General features: G+C 47.3%; 1 protein-coding gene across 7 annotated transcripts in view; it reads right to left on the bottom strand.

Annotated features, from left to right (window-relative positions):
• atg13 (ATG13 autophagy related 13 homolog (S. cerevisiae)) overlaps window positions 1-18,628 on the bottom strand; it is a 197,843-nt gene that overhangs the window by 166,895 nt on the left and 12,320 nt on the right. Inside the window, exon 1 of one of the 7 annotated variants that reach the window (XM_072518886.1) lies at window positions 935-972. The exons of the other annotated variants lie outside the window; for them this stretch is intronic. The gene's annotated coding sequence lies outside the window, so the exon portion shown is untranslated. Of the gene's footprint in view, window positions 1-934; window positions 973-18,628 lie in introns of those variants that run through there. 7 annotated transcript variants of the gene reach the window in all.

Raw genomic sequence — 18,628 nt, 5'->3', positions numbered from 1 at the left:
ATGTAGGCTTCAAATGAAGTTACTGTGAAAAGCCCCTAGTTGCCACATTCCGGCGCCTGTTCAGGGAAGCCAGTACGGGAATTGAACCCATGCTGCTGGCATTGTTCTGGTTTACAAGCCAGCTGTTTAGCTCACAGTGCTAAACCAGCCCCTGTGTACCTTGTGTTGCCCTATTATGTATTTTCTTTTATTTCCTTTTATTTTCATGTGCTTAATGATCTGTTGAGCTGCTCGCAGATAAATACTTTTCACTGTACCACGGTACATGTGACAATAAACAAATCCAATCAGCACAATACCTCTAGAAATCATCTTTTATACTGCTTTGTTCCCGATTTCAGTTTCTTCTTAATTGTTTGTTCACCAGAGGCCCTGGAGCTCGGGATACAGCTCACACCAGCACTGCCTTGTCCTACCATGGACTCTGCTGTGAAGCTCTCTCCAGCAGATTTAGTTGTGAGTTCCTATTCTGTTTGTATCTCTAGCCCTCTCTACCTCATTCCAAATTGACCCATCTTCAGTTCTTCACACAGTCCTGTTGCTTGCTTGCTGGCAGCTACAAAATGGAGGACTCTCACCTCTATGATTTTGCACCCAAAGCATTGACGTGCCGGGCACGTGAACTTCTCTCTGCTACTGCCTCTGCCGGAAAGACTCATCGTTCATATTTAAAGGCCGATTGCGGCCGGCATTCTTTTTTTTACTTTGAAACTTTATTTCTAATACCTAACTTGTCCAAATTTATGACTTTTTACTGCGAAAAATTAAACAACATCAGTTGAATATGTGCATCCTCATATTTACTTGCAAACTTTTAAAAAATATATTTCCATTTGTTTAGAAATGTAACAAATTATAGAAAATAAGTACAATCTTGTTTTTGCTTTACAAACTATGACTTTAGAGGAGATGAAGTATCTTGTCAAACACGCACAATGTCACACTATTTCTTACTGGTTCCACGGCAATGCACTATCCAAACATCCAAGTCATCTCCTGCTCCATTCGAACCAAAAGCACTTACTTCCTGGTTTCCAGAGAGTGTCGACACAAAGTGATGACTGTAGGTTTCTTCCAGTGTTCACAAATGTCAGACTTATTGACCGGCCTCGGTTAATCAGTAATCCGAGAAACCTGACCTGGCTTCCTCTTACTGTATCCACACCAGTCACAGACCACTTTCCCGACCAGCTTTGTGGGAGTGCAAACGGATGTTGTGCTGGCCGTTGAACGGATTGACCAAGAAGTCGCAGGTTGCATACTACCGATCAGTGGTGGGGGACGAGCCGAGTAGCGCGCAAAGGACGAGCAATAGAGCGGAGCTCCAGGTTGGGGCCACCACTGATAGCATCACGTCCACGTGGATGCCTGTCAGCCCATTCCCGCTGTAGCCATCTGGGACGGCCACGTCCCGATTACAAAATGGACACTTGCAAAGACTGCAGGGAAAATTGGACAATGCTAAGAAACAAGCAGATGCAAGCTCTGTCTGTTGATTAGAACCTTAAATGCTCAGACAGGACAGAAACTACCAAACGATTTACATACTAATGAGCTATCTCCGGGGACAAAAGGGAAACATTTAGATACACAATGTAAGGACAGACTCCCCGGCGCCAGAGGAAGCTAAGACAAAGCAGACTGACAGTCACCAGGACACGGCCAGCGATCAGGGAACCACCCCTCTATTGGAGGAAAATCGATTTGGGAAAGACCCAATTAGTTGAGGCCAAGTTCAAGGCCCACCCAAAAGAGCGTGAAGCCCTTTGCAGTATAAGAGGTATCACCCAAGGGAGAATCTTTCTCCTTTGGCTTTGGCTCTCAGCGAAGAGACCAGCCAAGCAGCTACAGCAGACCAAGTAAGTTCCACGTCAACGCATGCTACGAGATAGACGCTCCTAGTTGCTACCCTGTAAACAGCTCAACCCAGCAGCCTCAGAACCGAGCAACGGCCATTGGTCCTCTGAATGAGTGGGCGCCCGAAACGAACTATAGGCCTTAGTAATAGTGGTAGTTTAGTTTGTAGAGTTTATGCATATGTAGATTTGACTGTGTGTAAATAAATGAGCATTGCTTTTGAACTTACTAACTGGTGTATCGAGTCATTGATCAGTATTCGGTTCTGAGCCTTGTGGCAGTGTCGAAAGATACCTGGCGACTCCAGAGCAAACGTGATTAAATAGAGCCAAATTAAGAGCCAACCAAAAGCTAGCAACACCGCCCCCCCCCTCCCCCCCAACCCCACCGCTCTGCGCACGGTGACCAGCACACAGCCCAGCCTCGTGCCGCCCGCCCCTTTCCAACACCGTAACCAATCGGGGACTTCCCGCGGCCGGCATTCTTAAAAGCTGGTTGTGGCAGTTGGGAACTTCTTCCCACGATTGGGAACGACACAACCGATCACGCCACGATCCTCCAGACACCCACCCGAGATGCACCTGCTGTTGAACTTACTAACTGGTGTTTCGAGTCATTGATCAGTATTCGGTTCTGAACCTTGTGGCGGTGTCGAAAGATACCTGGCAACTCTTGAGCAAACGTGATTAAATAGAGCCAAATTAAGAGCCAACCAAAAGTTAGCAACATTTACTGGCGACATCTGACGGGACTCGATTTAGAAGTGGCCTAACCACTCCGAGAGAACCCAAAATTTGAATTGAGAATCCAATTGGGAACAGAAAGAAATACCACAAGCGTCAAAACTTTACTGATCAAGCCTCTGAGATTTGGAAGTGTGTTAATGCATGCGTACTAACAGGGATATAAGGTAAACTTGAGAGATTTTGTTGCGAAAAACTGTCGGGAGTTTTGTAGGCCGGAAATTAGCGTAAGCCGTACTCTTGTTTACATCACCACTTTATCACCCCCTGTTCCAAATTCAGTAGAGAACCCAGAGATAGAGAGAATGGCAATGAAGGCAATGGAACGCCTTATGAACCCCAGGAATTCGAGGTCGCAGCGACCAGTAGAGTAGGACAGGGTCCCGTTTGGGAAGAAAAGATCAGGAAATATCTCAAAGGGAAATGATGGCCTCTTTGGAGTGAATTCTGTGATAATGAGGAAACAGGACCCGGGAGTATAGGACATACTTGGTGGGAGAACCTGTCAAGGGATTCACAAGAGCTGAGGGAAAGCTCACAAGCCGATGGCAATAGTGTCCTGTTTGGCACAATTGCGAGGCACAGAGGAGGTCGTTAGGACGCTCCGTGGAGAGATGGAGGAGAGAGACAGAACCAGTGAGGTAGACGTGAGTGAGGTAAAGAAAGAGAATTGAGATCTGAAGGCAGTTAGCAGCAAGGGACAGAGAGGTGGATGATGCCAACAGGGCATATCAGTCTTGTCTCGCGCATTTGAACAGCTTTCAGACACAATACGAAAAGGCCTACCAGGACACGCAACGTGCGGTCTTGGTAAGACAAGAAACAGAACAGCAAGTTGAGAAATTGCAGAGGCAGTGCAATGATTTAAAAGCAGCCCTACGAGCACTCCATACTTCCACAACGGAACAAAGGCAGAGCTCCATAGACCATGCAATGTGCCGGAAGCAAATTGCAGAATTGCAATCTCTGCTGTCCGTGCAAAATGGATTTCAGAGTACATTCGGACCCCAATTAGATCAAGAAAACGGCCCCGATTGGCAGGAATTGAACGAGACTGCCCATAGATACGTACATGGGACATGTACGCAGGAAAAACACCAGAAAAGGAAAGCGCCCAAACCTCCAACCGAACAGGCAGAACACACCCCCATGAATCCTGTGACCACACACCGCAGGGCAAGAAGAAGCCGATTTCCTTTACACAACCCCGTTAACCGTGACCCAATTACGGGACGCATGTGGAAAAATTACACCGTTCCTTCCCACATCCGACTCCCACCAATTGTTCGCGAAAGTCAGACAACAGGCAACCATGCACGGCCTGGACGAAAAGGAGCAAGTGAAGCTTGCAGTTTTAAGCCTCGACCCTTCAGTCGTACCAGCCCTTCCCGACCTACAGAATGTAGGTGGAGGCACACTCCAAGAGATGCACGCAGCGATCCTTGATGCGATCGGCTTTAACAGAGGAGACCCTGTAGAAGGCCTAAATAAGTGTCGGCAAAAGAAGACAGAGCACCCCACAGCGTTTGCTGGACGTATGTGGATTCACTTTACCACAGTTTTTGGAGAGATAGCCCGCGCCCATTTATCCCCAGATAACATGGCCAAATGGACTCGAATTCTAGTCTTCCACACCACAGAAGGACGAAAAGCTTGCGCAAATTATGACCCCTCAGATGAGGCCCACAATGTAAAATGGGTTTTGAAGAGATTGTCCCGCACTTGGGAGCAATCAATTGCAGGTAAAACCGCATTTATAACACCCAATGAAGAGCAGGTAGAAATTAACCCAGTTAAGGCACACCAGAAATCCGCATGGGTAAATGAGGGCAGGAACAGCCAACCCAAAGCTCAGGAATGTTATAATTGTGGACAGCTAGGATACTTTGCACGAGAGTGCAACGCGCCCCAGAAGCAGCAGAGAAACCAACTGACAGGCACCCTAAACAAGAATAGGGCAAAGCCGATCCATAGCGTTATGCCCGTTCAGAGAGTACAGACATGAACGGCACCGGCTGACGGTGTTTGGGCTCCCCAACTTGGGTCTGCGACACCCTTTGGGACAAGTCCGGTGAGACCGGTAGTAGCAGGCAAAGTTCGGGGACAACCTGTGGAATTTCTTTGGGACACAGGAGGGTCCCGCACCACACACAATTCCTCCACGATGTTCCAGCGAGACACGTGGCCCACAACAGACACCATTACACTCAACGGTTTTACAGGCCATTTACATTAGGGACACATCACAGCCCCTATAGCAATACAGATAGGGAACATCGCAACCAAGCACCCCGTCGTTTTAGTTGATCTGCTCCAGACAGCAGAACATATCCTTGGGATCGACTTCATGAACTCCCATACCTTTCTTTCGACCCAGTGAACAAGTGTGTATGGAAAATGGCAAAGGCAGTGACGAATGTGATAAATCAAAGGTCAGTCTGGGGATTAGAAAATTTAACTGATAGGATATCATAATTGATAGTTTGGTTTTAGGTTAGTTTTGGAATTGATGGGACATCGAAATTGATGGTTTAATTCCATGTGTGAGTTTTTGGTGAACTGATGGGAACTCAGAGAGGAGGGTTCAGTTCCAAGAGTGTTTTTAAATCTATAGTTGATTAAGCTAAAATTGTATCCTTGGACTGTAGTGGCAAGAAACGCAGTCTTGAGGACTAGTTAGAGATTATGGGGAAATGTTTGGATAAATTTCAAAACAAAAGAACATCCACAGAACTGGATGCTGCATGTTAGTTAAAGCAGAAGTCTCTCAAAGGGTTAACAGCAGCAGCCAAAGTTAACGACTACAGACAGTGCTTCTCACACGGGCCTTGATATAACAGGCAGCTTGTGGTGTAATTGGATACCTTTCTTTCGAGTCAGTGAAACTCCATCAAAGTTATGTTTTGAATTAATTAAAGGAAACCAATGGATTTCTCCACCTCTTTGATAAAAATTAATTATTTTAGCAAGCAATTGATTGAAATTGCCAGAATCTTAAGTTTGAATTACTTGAAATAATGTTTATCTCATTTTATTTGTGAATTAATAGAAACTTAAAGAAACTCACTGACACCATTTTAAAAAGTGTAAATCTGGAGATGACAGTTGACTTTGCTCCGGTATAAATCACCGCAGCTAACTGCTCGTTCATTGATAGCAGCCAACATTTTTGTGAATGTAAGAAAAACTTGTTAAAAGAAAAATTGTTAAGATAAAGAATTAATTAAGTTGTAAAAGTTATACAAGTTTGTGTTAAGCAAATCACAAATTCAGTTCTGAGTTGAGATCAGAGCTAAGCTTGCAGGTTGCAGTAATTCAATTTGAATATTCAAACATTTTAAGTTTTAAAAGAACACTTTTAAATAATTTTGCCAAGTAGCAAAATTGCCATTGGTTATAAATAGGCAAATACATTTTTTTTTAAAAAGAGCCAAAGTATGAAAGCTAAAGAGTTAATTAGATTATGGAGACAATATTGTCAACATGAGAGGGATAAGATCATGTTATTAAGTTGCAAGAAAATGCCCTTAAAATGGGGATTCCAATTAGTGAAAGGGGGAACCAGAAAGCTCTGGAGATCTGGAAAAAGGAGTGTGCATTCAAAAAACGTGCAAGTAAAGAGAGGGTGGACTCGAGTAAAAAAAAAAAAAAGGGCTACGTAATTCAATGGCTGGCCTTGCATTGGCTGAAGCAGATGAGGACCTAGAAAATTGGACCATGTTGGCTAGAGTCCCGACTGCACCAGTAGCCTTGTCTGCACTAATTCCGGAACCACCAGGGTATCATAATTTATATCCAGTCACTGCTCTCCAGATTCAAATCATGCCAGCCTCTCTAGCCCCTTCGGTTGATAGCTTGGGTCCTATTTCAGCATCTTCACTGTCTGCTGGAGAAGGGGAGCTCTGTTCAACAAGCCCAGTTAGCTCTAGGACGCGATCTCGGACAATGAGAGAGGGGCCTGATCCTATCCAGAAACAATCACACATACCACCTGGATCCCTTCAGACCGATGTGGTAGGACAGAAAAGTATGAGAACAAATAAAGAGGATGGGAATGGTTCTGAGGAGCTGGAGATCCCACTAGTGGAAGGGAAGGACGTCGAAGTCTTTGAAGAGCCTGAGGAATCCGCTAGAGCGCCCCCCCTAGTGAGAATCTGAGACAGTTGCCGATTAGGAAAATACCAAACCCTGATGCTGTAACATCAGTTTGTGGTGACTACTGGATTACTGTAACTTGTTGGCCCGAGATTTACTGTGTATCTTCCAGCTACAGCTAGAGTGTGCAGACGAAGGGGTAACGGTTCAATCATGGAGGATGAGTCAACAGTGCTATATTTCTATCACTCCCCAGTGGTGGACGTTAGACATTGAACATTCACTGCACCATGTTACCCTGGCCTATGACAGAACCGGACAAAACAGGGAGTTGGAGGACAAAAAACGGCCGTTAATTGGGACCGAATGGCCAGTCAAGGTTACAGCCACAATCACGGGAAAAGAAGGTACAGCCGATTTTGTTACATTACCACCACATTTATGGCCACAGTCAGCTTCTGTAGGCCCTCATATTACACGTCAGGTCCACGACCAGTACCTTGCCAAGGATCTGGGGCCTATGGTAAGGAGGGCAGTGGATCATTCAGATCCAACAGAGTACGCACTTCAAGTCACGCCAGACGGCTCTTCCATAAAATATTTTGAGGTCCCTGAAACGATTAACACTCGACTTCAGCATCACTGGGGACGTGACGTTTTGGAATATGTCAATCCACAGGTCTGGGCGTAATACCCATCACAAGTGGGAAAGACAAATGATACACCCATTAAGGTAATGATTAAGGACCTTGTAAAGCTGCCTTCCATTCGGCAATAGCCCCTGAAACCTCAAGCTGCCCCGTCTATAGACAAATTAATCCGAGAGCTGTTGCAACAGGGTATTTTGGTCCCTTGCCAATCAGAATGTAACACCCCCATACTTGCTGTGCCTAAACCAGCCAAATCAGACCAGTACCGATTAGTACAGGATTTACGTTCAATCAATGCCATCGCACAGCCGTTACATGCTCTCATCCCTAATCCTGCCCACATACTGGCTCAAATGCCAGCTCGAGCCCGGGTCTTCGCCATAATTGACCATCAGCACGCTTTCTTTGCCCTTCCACTCACATCTGAAAGCCAATATTTGTTTGCCTTCACTTACAATGGACAGTATACCTGGACCCGACTGCCTCAGGGGTTCGTCAACTCACCTACGCTCTTCTCCAGATGTCTGCAGACCCAACTCCAGGCCTTGACATTGGAGCATGGTTCCACTCTTGTGCAGTATGTAGATGACATATTGGTAGCGAGTCCTGACGAGCCCAGTAACAGGGATGATGTGATCCAGTACCAGCCTCCTCGAACAGGCGCTGGAATGTGACGACTAGGGGCTTTTCACAGTAACTTCATTTGAAGCCTACTTGTGACAATAAGCGATTTTCATTTTCATTTCATTTATTAAACCACCTATCCTCGTTGGGTTATGTTGTTTCACAATCAAAGGTCCTGGTGGCTCAGCCAAAGGTCAAGTTCTTAGGAGTTTTACTAACAGCCACAGAAAGAAGTCTGGAACCCAGTAGGATTGAACCAATATGCCAATTCCCCGCCCCTACCACAGCCAAGGAGGTCCGTCATTGGCTGGGTATGGTGAATTATTGTAGGCAGTGGATACCAAACATCGCTGTCTATACAAAGCTGCTGACGCCTTACACTAGTGAAGGGGGGAATTTTACTCTCACCACCGAGGCACTCGAAGCCTTCCGTTGCCTGAAGCAGGCCTTGTTACAAGCACCGGCCCTCGGTAGGCCCTTGTACGACCGACCGTTCCAGATATACTGTACTGTTCTGGAAGGATGTTCAACAGCGGTACTCACCCAGCAACATGGGGACAAGCACCGGCCCGTAGCATATTACTCTTCCAAACTTGATCCAGTGGCGTTGGGCCACCCTGTTTGCACCCAGATCTTGGCAGCGATATACAATAGTTTGCAGGCTGCAGCCAATATAACTCTCCAACAGGATATTATGGTGTATAGCTCCCACTCGGTCATCGCACTACTGGGCCAACTGCAGACTCAGCATCTTACCGCAGCTTGTCAGAATCGGTATGAAATATACCTTTTGAACAATCCACGTCTGACATTTAAATACTGTACCACTATCAATCCAGCCTATTTTCTTAGCGGTCCCCCTGTCCATGAAGACGCACCTGGCCACGACTGTTTAGCCTTGATTCAGGAAACTACCACGATAAGGGACGATCTGAGCGATATTCCGTTAGAACAACCTGACATGATTACGTATGTCGATGGCAGTGCGTTAATATGCCCCACTGGCCAGAGACTGTCCGGTTACACAATCGTAGATCAGGATGGTCTGATCCTAGAAGCGGACGCTTTTCAGACCCCTTATTCAGCCCAACAAGCCGAACTTTTTGCCCTTACCCGTGCATGTATACTTGGGGTAGATCGTTGGGTAAATATTTATACTGACTCCCGATACGTCTTCGGGGTAGTTCATGACTTCGAACACCTCTGGAAGAATAGGGGATTCCTTACCTTGGCCGGCACGGAAATATCCCACCGGGGTTTAGTTAATGACCTACTGCAGGCCCTCCTTATGCCCGCACAGATTCCCGTCATGAAATGCGCTGCCCATACAAACGGTAAGACCCCAGTTGACGTTGGTAATGAACAAGCAGATTGTGCAGCGCGGACTGCCGCGCAAATTCAGCAAGTGATGGTGCCTAAAATGTTAAGTCAGACTAAACGATCTGCAATAAATAGGTCTGCTTCTGACAAGCCAATGCCAACCATCCAAGACGTCATAAGGTTACAGGAGGACGCTCCTGAGAGTGATAAACAAATGTGGAAACGGTTAGGTTGTACATATGATTCTGTTTCCTCTTTATGGACCACGCCAGCACATCAGACTTGTATGTCTGATGTACTGGCTTTATGGGTCATCGAATGTGTACACTTTGCAACTCATTGTGAGGCTCGGGGGACAAGTGATTTGTTGCTGGACACTTGGTGGCACCCTAAAATGCAGGTGTTGGCCCAGAGTATCAGTAATCGGTGTTTGATTTGTCAACAAAATAACACCGGCAAAGGTATCCCTTGTGGTATGGGGCAAACCCCGTTGCCCAGTGGTCCCTTTGAGACGCTCCAAATGGATTACATTGAGTTGGAAAGATGTCAATGTTGTCAATGTTATAAATATGTTTTGGTCAGAGTGGATGTGTTCAGCAAATGGGTTGAGGCGTATCCGACTACCGATAATAAAGCTGCTACTGTGGTTAAAGTTCTGATGCGGGAAATAATTTCCCGGTATAGTATACCAGCTCAGTTAAGTTATGATAACAGGCCTCATTTTATTGGACAGATTAACAAGGAGTTCTGCTCCCAGTTGGGCATACGCCAGCAGTTACACTGTGCGTACAGACCACAGACGGCCAGGTTGGTTGAAAGACACAATCAGACACTCAAAACTAAATTTGCTAAATTAAGAGCAGACATGGGACTGACATAGCTTAAGTTGCTCCCCGTTGCCCTCTTCCAGCTGCGGGTTACACCTGCGGGACCGGCTCGGCTCTCTCCTGCCGGGATCCCTTATGGCAGGCCCCTTAGAACTCCCTGGAGCCTGCATGTTCCCAGACCGGTTCAGTTTCACCATATGACTGAAGAAATGACCACCTATGTTCTAGCCCTCACGAAGGTCCTCAAGGAGCTCCATGGCCAGGCCCGCGCGGCTCACCTGCCACCGCCCCCATTACCTAGCTCACTTTCAGTGCAGCCCGGTAGTTATGTCATGGTCAAAAATTGGACTCGGAAAGGGTCGGAGCCACGATGGGAGGGGCCCTTCAAAGTTCTCCTTACCACCCCCACTGCAGTTAAAGTGGAGGGGCGGATTGGTTTTGTCCACCTCCACCACTGTAAATTGGGTCCACCTCTACCACTGTAAAAAGGTCGGTTACTAACCTGCCTCCCTTCCCCAGCGCTGTTTTACAGGTGTGAAGCATGATGGGGTGGCTGCGCACCGCATGTGTAATCTTCGGCCTCGCCTCGCTTGGAGTGACATCGGCGACGGACATGGAAAAGGGAAATATCATCTACATCTGTAACCCCCAACCAAACTACAAGGGCATTTTGTTTATGCAGAGGTGATGTTCTTCGCTGCCCCCATATACGAGGACATGGTATCGAATTATGGAAGGTCATCAGATTAACGGACAATGCAGGACTCATGAAACAATTGCACCGGTCCCGGCGATGGGAAGGAAACATTACATGGACATTGCCTTGTTTTTGGAGTACAGGTAAATTTGATTTTGGATGTATTAAGATTGGTGCCATAAAGGTAAAATCAGACCGTCAGGAGAGGGTAGGAAGAGGTTGTAAGAGAGAGAGGGGGACGAGAGAGAGGACGGGGCGTTTAAGGAGGGGAGTACAACTAGAACGTAGGTTATCAGGAGATACACTTAATTCATTTAGGACCCAGACTGAGGAAAACCCGAGTAGTATGAATCTCTTTACCAGATTTACCACCGCTTGTATGGCCACGGACGGGTTGTCTGCTACCCGAACCCCGCAGTGGTGTCTAGGTTATTTTCTGTTTCACCGCTTTGGGGCACTCCCCAAACGGTGGTTCATTGTCAGCGTTCCGAGCCACCGCCCGAGCAAGTCACTCTTCCTTATGATCCGGGTTCAGCACCACCGGCTATTTGCCTTCCCCTTCCTCGGGTTAAGTCCACTCAGTATGATAGGCTGTAACGGTGGAGGGCGTACATACCTAGCCACTTCATTCCCAATAGGGACTCCCAGTTGTACGAGAATTGTTTCAGCAGTGACGGGTACGGCTGTTTGCTGGTAGAGGTGGAAACGAATATAACACGTCTGTTCCCCACCTGTACGGACAGGAGGTGTCATATCACTCAGGCGTTTGGCCAATGCATTTGTTACAACACCACCTGCGTGCCGTTGAACGCCGGCCTCCAGCTCCTTTGTGGCTGAGCGAATGTCTCTGATATCACTGTTGGGACTAGGGCTTTCTGCATTGCTAGGAGGTCTGAATGGGCGTTCCAAAGCTGGATAAACTGGGCTACTGGGGGATCTCTACGCAACCGATATACTGATTGTGATGCTCAAGTTTTATTGAGGCCAGACTGATGGGTAAAGAATTCAACATTTGTCAGCAGCACGAGCCCCGCCACGCTCACCGTAGGAGAATACGTAAATAGGATTAGCTCAGTAGGAGACTTCTGGTTCGACCCTCGAGCCATTAGTGCAGTCAAACAGGTTAGGGCAGTCCTGCAGGAACATAAAGCAGCATTTGCACAGCACAAGCACGACTGTGGCAGTTTGAGTGGCTTTGTGAACGTTACAGGTCCCGACCCTAAACCCCAGAAGCAGTACGGATTTCCCCAGGAAGCAGAGGGAGAAATCTCCAAAGTAATAGAGAGTTTGGTGGATCAAGGCGTATTCAGATCAGTAGCCTCCACAAACAACGCACCGATTTGGCCCGTCAGCAAACCGGATGGATCATGGCGACTGACAATTGATTACCGGGAACTGAACAAAGTAACCCCAGCAGCAGCCCCCACCGTAGCCGTGAGTCCTGAGACCATGCTCAAACAGGGACTCCAGTCAAATCTTTTTTCGGTTTTGGACATTAGTAACGGCTTTTGGTCCATTCCATTGGCTAAAGCGTGCCAGTACAAATTCGCCTTTGCAGTCCAAGGGCAACAATACACGTGGACGTGCCTTCCACAAGGCTTCCACAACTCCCTCTCCATTTTCCACCGACAGCTGGCAAATGGATTAGCAACATTTTCCCGCTCCGATTGTCTTGGCCAGTATGTAGACGACCTGTTACTACAGACAGACACAAAGGGAGAGCACATTTCGTTTTTCTCACTCCTAAAAGAAATTGGTTGTAAAGTCAACCCCAAGAAGACCCAGTTTCTGAAAGAAAAAGTGATTTACTTGGGAACAGTGATCATTCATGGTAAATGTGAGATCGAGCACAAGAGAATTGACTTGATCGTCAAAGTGCGCCTTCCCCACAATGTCTCAGCCCTCTAGTCATTTTTAGGACTAGTTGGTTACTGCCGAAACCATATTGACGGTTTCGCCACTAAAGCAGCGCCCCTTTCCGAACTTCTCAAGAAGCAGGCACCTTGGGAATGGCTTCCACAGCATACAGATGCAGTGGACGCTTTAAAAAGAGCACTCAGCACAGCCCCCGCACAACAGGTCCCACATCCACATTTCCCGTACGCTGTAGAGGTAGCAAGCAACGACTGAACCCTTTCGGCCGTGCTCCTCCAGGAACGCCACGACCAGCATACGCCTCACGCATTTTAGATTCCGTAGAGCAAAGATTTTCTGCCTGTGAAAGGCACCTGCTTGCAGTTTTTTGGGGCAGTACAATACTTCACCTACATTACAGGACTCAACCCCATCACCATCCTCACAGAACACACCCCGACACAGCTATTGTTAAACGGCTGACTTAAAGATGGCAGTCAGCCAAATCCGCGCAGCCCGTTGGACCCTTCTTTTACAGGGACGGGACATCACGGCAAAGAGAACCAAGACCCACACATTCCTTGCCAATAATCTGCAGTATGCAGGCACCCCTCATGAATGTGAGATCATCACCACAAAACAGAACACAGGCCCATTTATTCCCAAAACACCTCCCAGGAAAACAGGTAGTACACCCCAGAGACCCCAGCCCACAGACACGTGCGCACCCCTAAGGATATATGTGGATGGCTCCTCCACAGTGTTAAATGGAGAGAGAATTACCGGTTGCGGTATATATGTGGAGGACGCGCAGGGACACACCCTAGATGAGATTTCCTTGAAGTTGCCAGGACACTTAGGCTCGCAGGCAGCAGAGCTGGCAGCAATTGCGTATATTGTGGACCACCCAGACTCGTTCCCGACCCCAGCAGACATCTATTCAGACAGCTTGTATGTCTGCAATAGTTTGACAGAGTTCCTACCACTCTGGGAAACAAGAGGATTTGTTTCCGCGGACGGTAAACCCCTACCCTCAGCCCCATTACTCCGCCATATCTTAGAAACAGCGAAGGATAGGAAATACGGCATAATTAAAGTTCGCAATCATCACCGTTCTTCCCCCCCCCGGAAACGTTTCAGCAGACGCCCTAGCGAAGGAATGCTCCAGGCATTGTTATTTCTGGAACCTCCCCGAAAGCACCCCACTACATGCAGTTCAGGTCTCACAGACCAACATTCAGCATTTAGCGAAGGCCCAGAAAGAGGACGAGAAACTCAGGGAAGCTTTAAAGGGAACCTTCCCAGCCCTGTATGACAAGTTTAAAAGCGCAATCTTGTGATTTTAAAGGATGGCATTTATATAGTTCCCAGCCAGGATAGGAACCAAATCATTTGTCAATTCCATGACAATCATGGACACCAAGGAATTGAACCCACCCTAGCCCACCTCAGACCGCTTTGCTGGTGGTCTGATTTAAAAATCGATGTCACACACTACGCAGAGAATTGGTTAATCTGTGCACAGAACAATCCGGACAGGTATGCGAAAAAGGCTCAACTTAGCCATACCCGCCCCGTTAATGGACCCTGGACAAATCTCCAGATATATTAGAAAGGACCCCTACCCCCATGCAGAAATGGTTACAAGTATGTGTTGGTGGTCATAGACACCTTCACAAAATGGGTGGAAGCATTTCCATCACGAACTAATACGGCCAAGACGACGGCTAAAATATTAACGCACCACATTTTTACAAGATGGGGCCTCCCACGCAGTATAGAGTCTGATCAAGGCTCCCATTTCACCGGACATGTAATTAAAAACGTCCTCACGATTTTCAGAATTACACAAAAGTTCCATATTGCATACCACCCCCAGTCAAATGGTATTCTAGAACGAATGAATAGGACATTGAAAGCCAACCTCAGGAAAATGGTACAGCAAACTAATAGCACCTGGGGTTCAGTACTCCCATTTGCTTTGATGTTTTTAAGAAACACAGTATCTACAGCCACAGGATACACCCCCCACACCCTCATGACCGGATGCCCCATGAAAGGCACTGAGTATTTACGAGGACTAGATTTGGCCAGCCCCGCAGTTACAGCCCTCACACATGAAAACGCGGTCACACAACTAGTACAGAACATAAAGGCAGCCCAACTCGCCGCAGCAGTGAGACTTGGAACCAGGAAGAAACAGAGCAAGGCCTGTTTCGACAAAACAGTACACGCCACTGAGTTTACAGTAGGGCAACAAGTTATGCTTCCCCTTTACAACCTCAGTTCATTCCTCTCCCGAAAATTTTCCGGACCGTACTCCATTTCGGACAAAGTCAGCCCCTCAATATACAAAATAACCTATCCCAATGGTAAGTCTGCGTGGTTTCATATAAACCAGCTCAAGGCTTACGGCTCACAGAATAACCACACACACATCCTGCTCGCAGCAGCAGACGATCACGCCCCACCCACAGATGACGTATTCCTACCCTCCCCCCAACAACTCCAGCCCGCCCTCAGACATGACTTCAACTCCGCCCCCAGAGGCACGACTCCGCCTCTCCCTTCCCTCAACCAGCAATGACTGCGACAATGATAGCGATCACAATGACGACAGCCACGGCACACCACGATACGACTACACCCTTGCACCAGACCCCATTCCCAGTGAATCTGAGCATGATTCTACCAACCCATTTGAGATCACTTATATCAAAGCCCCTGACCCAGACCCACCGCCCGACTATTACGGATTGAAGCATAGTAGCTCCAACCTCGACACACGATTCTGGCACCGAAACAATTCGTTCAGGCTCATCCGGAATGATGAGATGGACCCCAATTCGCCCCAAGCAGCTTTAGCACGGTTACTACAGACAAGAGTTTGGCAGCCGGGAGAAGATGACGACTTAGAGTCTGACTCCCACCAAACCAATCCCTTTGCGACCCTGTTCGTTATTGAGCAGTGAAGTGTCCAGAAGATGGAGAAGAAAGGAACCAATGGAGAGATACGGTGTCCTTTCTGATGGAACCTGCACCATGTTTATTGAATGTTTGTTCGTTAGTGTTATCGTTAAGTGTTGTGTGTAAACTCGGAAAGTTTTTCACGGCCCCACGTCACCACCCCCTTTGACGGCCAATGGCTGTTAGAGGTTCTAGTTTATCCCCAGAAACTTGTTAATGGAACAAGTTTGTCCCAGACAATAGATCAGAGGAACTAGTTTGTCGACAGAACCCGATTCATAGTTGCTCTCCTAATTCGAGAGGCAGCCCCCCACAACGACCACATTCTTACCCGTTCTTGCCAGTTGCTCAGGCAGTGAAGAAATGGCATTGGTCCCCGCCCTGCCTGAGGACCCCCCCTCTGGTCAGCTATGCTCGGGTAGAGCACATACGGCATTGATCACCGTCCTACCCGGGGATTCCACCCATTTCTTGCCCGCCGCGGCCCATACGCTCGTTACGTTCAAAATTCTTTTGTTTGGTTTTGGCAACCCTTAGGTTGCTTCCCTCTGCTATTTACATCCTCAAACACTGGGATGGTAAATCACACAGGCTGCGAGATGGCTTGCAGTACAGCAGTATTTTCTTCGATGTCTTGTCCAAATATTCGTTTTTTCTTTTAAAATGAGGGAGTCACAGATGGTGACCAATTATAAACGGAAATTGGCAGTAAAGGACAGACAGACAGACATACGAGATCTTAAGCAAGATAATAACAGAAATTATGCTTGTGTTCACAGAACTCCAGAAACTCCAGAGGAAGACAAAGAGGAAGTCCGACAAAGATGAAGACAGCCTTCGTGTTCACATGGATCCTAGCGGGATCCCTTCAGTTGCGCGCGGACGGTACCCCCCTGACCCTACCACACAATCCGTAAATGACTCTCTCCCCTGTAATACACAGAACCCCGAGATAACTAGCCCAGCGACAGCTAGCAATACCCCGACCTGATGTGATAAGTTTATCACCTGGTACTCACTCTCATATGAAGTCGAAGCACTCTTAGTGCTGGCGATACTTTGCAGTGTCGTGCAAACGTTTAGAGTCTGGAAATGGCGAAACAGAGTATATCGCTCTCACATCCCGGTATACAGATTTAGGTCCCCCATTTTCGGATTTCACCAGACCCCCTAACCCATTGGGACGGATTAAAGGGCATCCATTTTGTTTAATGTATTATATGGAATAAAGAGATGTAAACCTCTGTGTCTGACTGCCAGGCCAGAGAAATTTCTGTGCTGCTATTTTGTACAGTTTAAGATGTATAGATTATTTTTGGATTGTTTGTATTTTTGGATTGTTTAAATGAGGATACTTTATTGAGTTAGAGGTTCCAGATTTTTAATTTTTCTGTAATGCATGTATTAATGTCATAGCGCCCCGTAGAATTTTTTGATAATGAATGTATTTTAAATGGTTCAGGTAAAATTGTGTTGCAAAGGATAGGATAGTGTAGAGCCTAAGCATGGGTGCCCCGGGGATCAGAGGATGAAGACGTCATGGTGATGTGATCCTTCCCGCTTCACATTGAGGAACACAGAAGGGATGGCCACGTCCTGATTACAAAATGGACATTTGCAAAGACTGCAGGGAAAATTGATAATGCTAAGAAACAAACAGGTGCAAGCTCTGTCTGTTGATTAGAACCTTAAACGCTCAGACAGGACAGAAACTACCAAACGATTTACATACTAATGAGCCATCTCTGGGGACAAAAGGGAAACATTTAGATACACAATGTAAGGACAGACTCCCCGGCGCCAGAAGAAGCTATGACAAAGCAGACTGACAGTCACCAGGACACGGCCAGCGATCAGGGAACCACCCCTCTATTGGAGGAAAATCGATTACGATGATTGGGAAAGATTCAATTCGTTGAGGCCAAGTTCAAGGCCTGCTCAAAAGAGCGTGAAGCCCTTTGCAGTATAAGAGGTATCACCCAAGGGAGAATCTTTCTCCTTTGGCTTTGGCTCTCAGCGAAGAGACCAGCCTAGCAGCTACAGCAGACCAAGTAAGTTCCACGTCAACACACGCTACGAGATAGACGCTCCTAGTTGCTACCCTGTAAACAGCTCAACCCAGCAGCTTCAGAACCGAGCAACGGCCATTGTTCCTCTGACTGAGTGGGCGCCCGAAGCTAAGTATAGGCCTTAGTAATAGTGGTGGTTTAGTTTGTAGAGTTTATGTATGAATAGATTTGACTGTGTGTAAATAAATGAGCATTGCTTTTGAACTTACTAACTGGTGTATCGCGTCATTGATCAGTATTCGGTTCTGAGCCTTGTGGCAGTGTCGAAAGATACCTGGCGACTCCAGAGCAAACGTGATTAAATAGAGCCAAATTAAGAGCCAACCAAAAGTTAGCAACACCGCCCCCCCCCCCCAACCCCACCGCTCTGCGCGCGGTGACCAGCACACAGCCCAGCCTCGCGCCGCCCGCCCCCTCAAACACCGTAACCAATCGGGGATTGCCCGCGGCCGGCATTCTTAAAAGCTGGTCGTGGCAGTTGGGAACTTCTTCCCACGATTGGGAACGCCACAACCGATCACTCCACGATCCTCCAGACACTCACCCGAGATGCAGCTGTGGGTCGCGACCCTGAGTTTGAAAATCCCTGTGGTATGGCAACAGCTCAGTCCAAGACCGCAAGAAACTTCAGAGAGTCGTGAACAAAGCACAGCCCATCACACGAACCTGCCTCCCATCCACTGACTCTATCTACACCTCCCGCTGCCTGGCGAAAGCGGGCAGCATAATTAAAGAACCCTCCCACCCAGCTTACTCACTCTTCCAACTTCTTCCATCGGGCAGGAGATACACAAGTCTGAGAACATGCACAAACAGACTCAAAAACAGCTTCTTCTCCGCTATTACCAGACTCCTAAATGACTCTCGTATGGACTGACCTGATTAATACTACACTCCCGATGCTGGTGTCTTTGTATTTACATTG

This window comes from Scyliorhinus torazame, chromosome 10, assembly GCF_047496885.1.
Source record: "Scyliorhinus torazame isolate Kashiwa2021f chromosome 10, sScyTor2.1, whole genome shotgun sequence".
NCBI classification, from domain to species: Eukaryota; Metazoa; Chordata; class Chondrichthyes; order Carcharhiniformes; family Scyliorhinidae; genus Scyliorhinus; species Scyliorhinus torazame.
Note: the sequence above shows the minus strand (reverse complement) of the source record. Positions and strands in the feature narration are given on the sequence as shown.